Here is a 9,949-nt window from a genome sequence, read left to right as displayed (position 1 = left end):
TTTTAACAATCACGAAAAATTGTATAAGGACAACTTAAAAATGTCATGCAACATTAAATAATGACATTCAATAAATGTCACGTAAAGGCTTACAACGATAATTTAGAACTAACATGATGTACTTGATAATGTCAACATTTAATTGTCAAGAAACATTTAATTTTTTATTTTTTTTTGTCACGAAATCTATTTTGTTGACATTTATAAATGTAACTTTTCATATAAGCATGTTTTGAAATATTTCTAAAAATCGCTTTCCATAGTTGTACCTGTGCCTGTCAATTGTAACGTATTTTACATACAAGAACATATATATCCATTAATACACCAACCCACCTACAAATATAAAGTATATACATATAGTAAATTATATATACATGAACGAAGGTTTTCATGTCCATCAATCCCGTACTTAAACAAACTATACCAAGTAACTACTAACCCAACAAAAAATGGCCCAACAATCATCTTTTAGATATTCCAAGTAGCTACCCGTCCTGGTTCTCTAGGCTCTTCTTGGAAGACCTAAGCAATGGACAAAAACCTCAAATATTTCACAATAGTATATGCAAAAGGTCAAACTATAACAAATGTAGCTAACATATTACTATTATATGTTGTTAGAGTTCATACCGTGTAAACGTGAAAGGTCAAACTACAAAATGTAGCTAACATATTACAGAAACGCTCGGCCCTGCTTCCTTCAACCCTCGCTCCAACTTTCAACTATATGCATGACACAAATATGAACAATAAGTCTTAATTGGCTATCTTTGCTGCAGGATAGCCACACAATTATCCAACTAAACTTTAAACCACACAATTATCCAACGATACATTATACTATATGCATGACACATATAAACACTAAGTCTTAATTGGCTACTTGCACAATTTTACATAAGCAAGTCAAGCCTAAAATCAATGCATGATATTCACAAAAGAGACCACATAAGTAGCCAGAACGGGAGAGAAAGACAACCAAAAACAAGATATGAACACACCAATCTAAACAACATAACTTTAACAAACACAAACGGAAACGGAAACATTATCTAGCACATGTCTCACTGCAAGAACAAGCTTTCACAATTAGTAAAAGTAATGAAATGAGAAAACATGAAAGACATAAAAATTTGAACACACTTCACTATTGCCAAAATGCTAACTTGCAAAGCACGATATGAAATAGAAAGTAAAACTGAGGGAGGGACATAACAAATGAAAACTAAGTTCTTCCTCCCCTCCCAATAATAAAATTAAAGGAATGATCACCCTCTGCCTTTTGCACTATATATATGTACATCCTTTGCTCTCATTCAATCCAATGCAATTTATTACTTTGGCAATCATTCTGATCTCCTCCAATGTAGTACCCATGTATTTTATTTTCTTTCTCCACACCAAAATGAAACGAAACTATATATATACATTCTTCATTCCTTCAGAAGACATGAAAACATAATGTCTAACTAATTTTATGGGGTGGTAAATGACACAACGAATAATTCTACCATGACCAACATGCTTCTCAAGATCATACGATATGTTTCAGCTCAAGAATATAGTCAATAACATGAGGCGTTAACAGTGACCGAGAACCATACCTCAATATACCGTTACAGTATATGTGGTTCATGCCGATGGTATTGCCCAAAAGTATTTGATGGAACCCTTCACTGAACAAAAATTTTCAATCTCCAACATGCGGCGGCCAACAAAACGACACTGAGTTACATGAACGGGGAAGCCAAAAAACAAGATAGCACATATACTACGAAAAGTATATGTGCGAGAGTATGAACTCTGCCAACTCCCTCCTGATCACATCTAAGTGCTCCTAGAGCATGACATCAAAGTACATCAAATATGGATAGTATGATTAAACTTGTTGTCAAACTTCAAGAGCATGAGATCATCCCATGCAAGGCATCGTAGGGAGGACCATCCCAATAAAGAAACTACCATGACGTATAATGGTCATTAAAATGAGAAGTTTCCTAGAAACAAACAAACTTGCAAAGATATGGAGGCTGGCAAATATCTAAATATAGTATATAACTTGGTTAGTCTAACAATTAGACAACTCTCATAAAGTATAATTTAACTAAACTAACATGGAAAAAATAGAAACCTTCCTATTTTTATTCCTATTCCTATTTCATATTCCCTAAAATATAGCAAATACAAGCACTTGTTTTTTTTTTCCTTCCCCACTCATTTTCCTTGTGTATATAGCAAAAGGATTGAAGAAAAATTATTATGATTATTGTGTATATAAGAAAGTTATTACTAGTAATATTTGCAAATACAGATTCCAACACAACAAAATTGATTAAACAAAAACCAACCTACGTACACTTCTTCTACATCCTTTAGTAATATAGTATAAATAGAAACCTTCCAATATGAATAATACCACAATTGTAGGAAACCAAATGCAATGAACTATATAGCCTCAACTAAGAAACTTTGCAAAGGAGAGATAAGTATTAAAACACCAATGAGCATAAACTCAAGAAGATGTTGTAGCATAGAAGAGAAGGAAAGAAAACGTTGATTATGTCGTAGAGAGAAACTTGCAATATAATAGTGTGCTCCAATCATTTAACAACAAAAATCCAATCTTTAGACAAATTCATTTCTTTCATAGACATCATTTTTTCATGAGGCATTATGGTTGACACAACCATACGGTAAATTATTTCGGAATAAAATGGTCTATTTATTACAAACATATGATACTTTTTTCCTCCATCCAGTCTCTACATGGTATCAGAGCTCTAGGTTTTTTAGGTTTCTTGCCCATTAGGGTTTTGATGCCCATTAGGATTTTGCGCCCATTAGGGTTTTGTGCCTTAGGGTTTTTTGTTTATTGCTATCCAACACCACCACCGCCGACGCCACCGCCGCCGCCTGTTTTGTTTGGTTCAAGTGGTTTGATTTGGTTCTGTCGTTTTGTTCAAATAAGTTCGCTTGCTTGTTATGGCTGAGAAGAAATCAATCGTAACTTCTGAGGTGATCCCAATGATATCAAAAATCACAGAACACAAGTTGAATGGATCAAACTATTCTTCATGGAAAATCAATGTTCGTCTTTTTTTGCGAAGTATTGATATGGACGATCACATAACTGAGGATCCGCCTAAGGATGAGAGCAAGAAAGCTTGGTTACGGGATGATGCTCTACTGGTTCTGCAGATCAAGAATTCGATCGAGGGTGACATTATTGGCTTGGTCAATGAATGTGAATATGTTAAAGAGTTACTTAAATATTTAGAATTCCTTTATTCTGGAAAAGGAAATGTTAATCGAATATTTGAAATCTGCAAGCGCTTCTACCAACCTGAGTTTGGTGACCAATCTCTTACAAATTACTTTATGGAACACAAAAGAATTTACGCAGAGTTTAATGCATTACTCCCAGATAGTAATGATGCAAAAGTTCAGCTTGCCCAACGCGAACAACTAGCAGTTATCAGTTTTCTTCTTGGTCTTCCACCTAGATTTGATGTGGCCAAAGACCAATTACTCTCTGGTTCGGAAATTCCAGCTTTAGAGGAGGCATACACTCGAGTACTTCGAGTTGAGAAGTCACAACCCGTCTTGTCATCTCAGTCTAATAGTGCTTTGGTTGGACGTAGTACAAATGCAAACAGAGGTAATACCTACCAAGGGAATTCCACGACTTCGAACGCTCAACGTTCTAGTGCCCCAAGGTCAAATTCAGGAGATATTATTTTTTGCAATTATTGCCATAAGCCTGGTCATACAAAACGAGAATGTAGAAAGCTATTGAATAGAGGTCAGAAAACACAGTCTGCCCATGTTGCATCTACTCCTGATAATGCTGGCAAGTTAGTTACAATTCCTGCGGAAGAATTTGCTAAGTTCCAACAGTATCAAGAGTCATTGACGGCATCGTCCTCTAATCCGATTACCGCCATCGCTGAGTCAGGTAACACCAGTAAATGTCTTATTTCCTCAACATCAAATGGGTCATTGACTCTGGTGCGACAAATCATATGTCAGGTAATCCTAACTTATTTGCTAATTTCTCCCCATCTGCATCTTTGCCTGATGTTACCATAGCAAATGGCACAACTTCTCCTGTTCTTGGCTCTGGCACAGTTCATCTTTCCACATCCCTTTCACTAACATCTGTTTTAAATTTACCACAATTTTCTTTTAATTTGATCTCTGTTAGTAAACTCACTCGTGATCTTAATTGTTGTGTCTTATTCTTCCCTGGTTATTGCCTATTTCAGGATCTTACGACGAAGAAGACTATTGGTAAAGGTCGTGAATCCAATGGCCTCTACACGTTTGATACACAAATACCTACAGCCACTGTTTGCACTCGAGTGCCAACTCCTTTCGAAGAACATTGTCGTTTGGGTCATCAATCTCTCCCCATGTTAAAGAGTCTTCGTCCTCAATTTCATAGCTTGCATTCTTTAGATTGTGAGTCATGTCAATTTGATAAGTTTCATCGTCTTAGTTTGTATCCTAGAGTAAATAAACGAGCTACTACCTTTTTTGACTTAGTTCATTCTGATGTTTGGGGTCCGTGTCCTATTGAGTCCAAAGGTGGGTTTCGATACTTTGTTACCTTTGTCGATGATTTTTCCCGTGTAACTTGGTTATATTTAATGAAACATCGTTCTGAGTTACTTTCTCATTTTCGTAACTTTCATGCTGAAATTCAAACTCAATTTGGTGGCTCTCTTAAAGTTCTACGAAGTGATAATGCTAAAGAATATTTTTCTGGAGCTCTTGGCTCTTATTTGAGTGAATATGGTATTCTTCACCAATCCTCTTGTGTCGATACTCCGTCTAAAATGGAGTTGCAGAAAGAAAAAATAGACATCTTCTCAAAACAGCAAGGGCCTTAATGTTTCAAATGCATGTTCCAAAATATTTTTGGCCCGATGCTATTTCGACGGCTTGCTTCTTGATTAATCGCATGCCTTCATCAGTTCTTAAGGGTGAAATACCTTATCGTACTCTATGTCCTATGCAACTTTTATTTCCTATTAAACCTAAAATATTTGGTTGCACCTGTTTTGTTCGTGATGTTCGCCCTCAGCTCACCAAATTGGACCCTAAGTCCTTGAAATGCATTTTCCTTGGTTATTCTCGTGTTAAAAAAGGGTATCGATGTTATTGTCCTGATCTCAATAGATATCTTGTCTCTCCCGACGTTACATTCTTTGAAAATACTCATTTGTCATCATCTTTGAGTACCAGTCAGGGGGAGAGTTCACAAGAAGATGATGACTTTCTTGTATATTTTATTGTCTCTCTTTCCACTGAAGAGCTTCCTAGCAATACATCTTTCTATGTGCCTGATCCTTCTATTCCCACCATTACTCAAGTTTATTCTCGTCGGCAACCTCCTACGGACTCATGCCCTATACCAGCAGCTTCTTCGCCCGAGGATCCAGGAATAAGTGATGACCTTCAAATTTCTCTTAGAAAAGGTAAGCGTAAATGTACTTATCCTGTTTCTTCTTTTGTCTCATATAACCATTTGTCCTCACCTACTTGTTCGTTTCTTGGATCCCTTGAGTCTGTATCTGTTCCTAAAACTGTTCATGAAGCTTTGTCTCATCCTGGTTGGCGGGCTGCTATGTTGGAGGAAATGACTGCCTTAGATGACAATGGTACTTGGGATTTAGTGTCTCTTCCTGCAGAAAAAAACCTATCGGTTGTAAATGGGTGTTTGCTGTTAAAGTTCATCCTGATGGATCCATTGCCCGTTTGAAAGCTCGCCTTGTTGCTAAAGGATACGCGCAGACTTATGGAATTGATTATAGTGATACTTTTTCTCCGGTTGCTAAATTGACTTCTGTTAGGTTATTCATTTCCTTGGCATCTATTCACCATTGGCCGTTACATCAGCTTGATATTAAAAATGCCTTCCTCCATGGTGATCTTCAAGAGGAAGTGTATATGGAGCAACCACCAGGGTTTGTTGCTCAGGGGGAGAATGGAAAGGAAATCCTTATATGGGTTGAAACAAAGTCCACGAGCATGGTTTGGAAAATTCAGTCAGGTGGTTGAGAACTTTGGAATGAAGAAGAGTAAGTCGGACCATTCTGTCTTCTATAAACAAACTGAGTCTGGTGTTATCTTACTGGTTGTATATGTTGATGATATTGTGATTACTGGTAATGATTCATCAGACATCCTATCACTCAAAACTTTCCTTCATAGTCAATTTCATACGAAGGATTTGGGAGTGCTAAAATATTTCTTAGGAATTGAGGTAATAAGGAGCAAGAAGGGGATTCTCTTATCACAGAGGAAATATGTACTTGACCTGTTAACTGAAACAGGAAAGTTAGCTGCTAAGCCGCGTAGTACCCCAATGATACCTAATTTACAACTTACAAAGGAAAGGGAGTTGTTGAAAGATCCTGAGAAGTATAGGAGATTAGTAGGGAAGTTGAATTATCTTACGGTTACGAGGCCAGACATAGCTTATCCAGTTAGTATTATGAGTCAGTTTATGAGTTCTCCTACGACTGACCATTGGATCGCATTGGAACATATTTTATGTTATTTGAAAGGTGCTCCTGGACGTGGTTTGTTATATAAAGATCATGGTCATCTTAATATTGAATATTTTTCAGATGCTGATTGGGCAGGTTCTAAGGAAGATAGAAGATCAACCTCAGGATATTGTGTATTTGTCGGAGGTAATTTAGTTACTTGGAAAAGTAAGAAACAAAACGTGGTGTCGCGTTCGAGTGCTGAATCAGAATATAGAGCTATGACACAGTCGATGTGTGAATTAATATAGATACATCAGCTTCTGACTGAATTGGGATTTGGCATCACCACTCCAATGAAACTTTGGTGTGATAATCAAGCAGCTCTTCATATTGCATCTAATCCAGTATTTCATGAACGAACCAAACACATTGAAGTTGATTGTCATTATGTACGTGAGAAAATACAGCAAGGATTGGTGGCTACAGGGTATGTGAAGACTGGAGAGCAGCTAGGAGGTATCTTTACTAAAGCATTGAATGGAGCACGAATAGATTATTTGTCTAACAAGTTGGGCATGATTAACATATATGCACCAACTTGAGGGGGAGTGTTAGAGTATATATTAGTATATTTTATATTCTTGTATTAATATTAATTTGTCATTTACCTTCTCCTTATAGGATTAGGTCAACCTTGTATATTTGTCTATATATATAGACTTTAATAATGAGAATACTTAACATTGGATTTCTCCAACCTTAGTCTCTACAGAAGGCAAACAATAAGATAATTCATGCATGATTTTTCCCATATGCCATATCAAAACAATTAAATATTAGCACAAGTATTCAATATAATTGATGAGATTCCAGCAAAAGGGAGTCCAATATTAAGATATTACTTGGCAATATAAACTTAAACTCTCCCGTCGAAACAAAGCAATGTATAATATCACTAGTTATACCATATAATACAGAATAGGGCATGATGTTGACCGACAAAATCAATCCTTAATAACTAAAAAGTAAGAATAAAAACAAATGAAATATGAATTTCTCATCACAATAAATCCACGTCCAACAGAGAAATCGACCAACTCATGTGTAGAATGTAGGAAAATGTTTGTGCCATATGATAAACATACGCAATCAATCATAATCCAGTAAAAATGACAAATCGTACCATTCTGTGAAGGCTTTGACTCGTTATTGGATTTGTTTGTGTTATTTTCTTTGCTGCAAAGAGTACAAATGATCAAGATGTAGTGATTATATGCGTAGTGATTATATGCATCATAAACGGACCCCAAACAAAACCTTGTGTATTACAAAGTATGAACACATGCCTAAGTGGATCAATAAAATAAATAAGCAGTAAAGTAAGAACAAATGAAACCCTTCGGTAAAGAAAATATGTAGCACCTTAAATGAGAACCTCCAACGGGCAATAAGGTTGTGATATGAATTTTTTCAAAAGAAAACTAAAATAAAATAAAATGGAAGATGAGGAGGAACTCCATGGAACCTAATAAACAAACTTCCTTACCTATTTTATCTCAGTTTATTCAAGTTACACAAAACCAACTCGGCAATCCCATCCATAAACTGAACAATTGCAGAATCAAGGCATCATAAATCATTTTAGATAGAATGAACCTAAAACAACGTTTGATTGGCATATTAGCTAATACATTTCATCTCAATGTTGAAAACATGAATTACCAAAATACTGCAAGATTAACAGAATCACCAACCTTCAAATTGTATAACTTCACAAGATTGACCTGAATAAGAATGAAAAATGAAAAATAGGAAGGGGTAGTACTCCAAGATTGACGAACAGTAGCGATGGTCAGCGGTGGTCACGGTAATCAGCAGAGTTCGAGGTGTTCAGCGGCGTTCGCGATGGTAAGCTGTGGTCGTTGGGGTCAGTGGTGGTCGCGGTTTTAAAATTGTCCAGACGTCATTGTCAATTGAAGCGTCGATTCGACCCTCACCGGTGTTGCATTGAACCGATGCCATTAAATTTAACCTCCGACAACGTGCGATTCGACAGGGATTTGCGGTGGTCTGCGGCGTCATGGTGGTCAGCGTGCAAGAAGAGAAAGGGATAGTTAGGGATTGTGGCGTCGTGGTGGTCAGCGTGGAGAAGAGAAAGGGATGGTTAGGGATTTAGGGTTAAGGGGGGTAAAGGAGATTTTTTTCAAATGGGTAAAAGATTTTTAGAGAATACATAATAGAATAATAAAATTTAAAACTTAATTCATCTCAATCTAACGAGATATTGGACTTTAAGTTCTAATTTACCCAAAAATAGATCTCTGAAATTAGAAGATCCAGTAATTTAATTATCCTTAAGGGAAAATCCAAAGCACAATTTAAATCTTAAAATAAAAATAACTCGAAAACTTGGGACGTTACAGAAATCATCTTTCTCAATATCTTCTTCCCCAACATTAGAAGCCTCATCTTTCTCAAAAGAGTCGGGAATTGTAATATTTAAAAAAACATATATTACCGACACTATTTTAGAATGGTCGGGAATATTAATATGTCCCGACTATTTCAAAAATAGTCGGGAATTGTAATATTTAAAAAAATAAAAAACAGTAGTGCCCAACAATTTATTAAAATATTGGTGTAAAGTCTACTATTCAAATTTTTTTCTAAAAATAGTCGTGAGTGGTAATTTAAAAAAATTAACAAAAATTTTTACCGACTATATAATAAAATAGTCGGGAATAGAAATCTCTCCCTTCTATTTCAAAAATCGTCGGGAGTGGTAATATATAAAAACAAAATTTTTACCCGACTATTAGGCAAAAGCGTCGGTAAGAGTAACTTCACCCAGTGTCGATAATAAAAGCGTCGACAATATATTCCTTTCCAGATTATTTTAGTCAATAGTCAGTAGAGTTTCGACTATTATTCTTTAATTGAGAAAAAGATGTTTGCCCAGCGTCGAGAATAAAAACGTTGGAAAAAACTCATAATTCTTGTAGTGTTGGCGATCGATTATGTGAATTTGTGCCATCTAGATAACGGATCTTGAACGATGGCGCGAGGAAGATAATGAACTTTTGGTTTTTTTAGAAGAACATTGAAAACATGAGGAAGAAAGAAGTTCGCAAAATGACGTGGTTTGAATTAATTTATTTTAATTGTAATTACCTACAATGAAAAAATGATTACTATATTAATATTATACTTGAACATTTCATAAAATCAGCTTATTTTGTTGGTGTTTGGTGTACACATGTGTCCATAAGTCTCAGTGGTCTTCAGCGTTCAATTCACACAAGTAATTAAATATGTTATCATATATATATATATATATATATATATATATATATATATATATATATATATATTTTAGAAAAAGAAATATCTACTAAGTTTTTATTTTTCACTTTGACTTGTTTCTATTTTCTTTCAAAGAGTTACCATTA

General features: G+C 35.5%; 1 long non-coding RNA gene across 8 annotated transcripts; it reads right to left on the bottom strand.

Moving 5' to 3' along the window:
• Positions 1-230: 230 nt before the first annotated feature.
• LOC111025126 (uncharacterized) lies at positions 231-8,689 on the bottom strand. Of its 8 annotated transcripts, none has more exons than XR_015792866.1 (6): positions 8,255-8,686; positions 8,047-8,156; positions 7,684-7,736; positions 1,608-1,840; positions 634-726; positions 231-525 (listed from the first exon to the last, which is right to left on the bottom strand). It is a non-coding gene; the product is annotated as an uncharacterized LOC111025126 (long non-coding RNA). The 8 variants fall into 8 exon arrangements; XR_015792867.1 differs by having other exon boundaries at positions 8,047-8,105; positions 8,255-8,684; XR_015792864.1 differs by having other exon boundaries at positions 7,684-8,156; positions 8,255-8,689.
• Positions 8,690-9,949: the final 1,260 nt, after the last annotated feature.

The sequence above is a fragment of the Momordica charantia genome (genome assembly GCF_013281855.1).
Source record: "Momordica charantia cultivar OHB3-1 chromosome 8 unlocalized genomic scaffold, Mcharantia_2.0 BLBB01000008.1, whole genome shotgun sequence".
NCBI classification, from domain to species: domain Eukaryota; kingdom Viridiplantae; phylum Streptophyta; class Magnoliopsida; order Cucurbitales; family Cucurbitaceae; genus Momordica; species Momordica charantia.
Note: the sequence above shows the minus strand (reverse complement) of the source record. Positions and strands in the feature narration are given on the sequence as shown.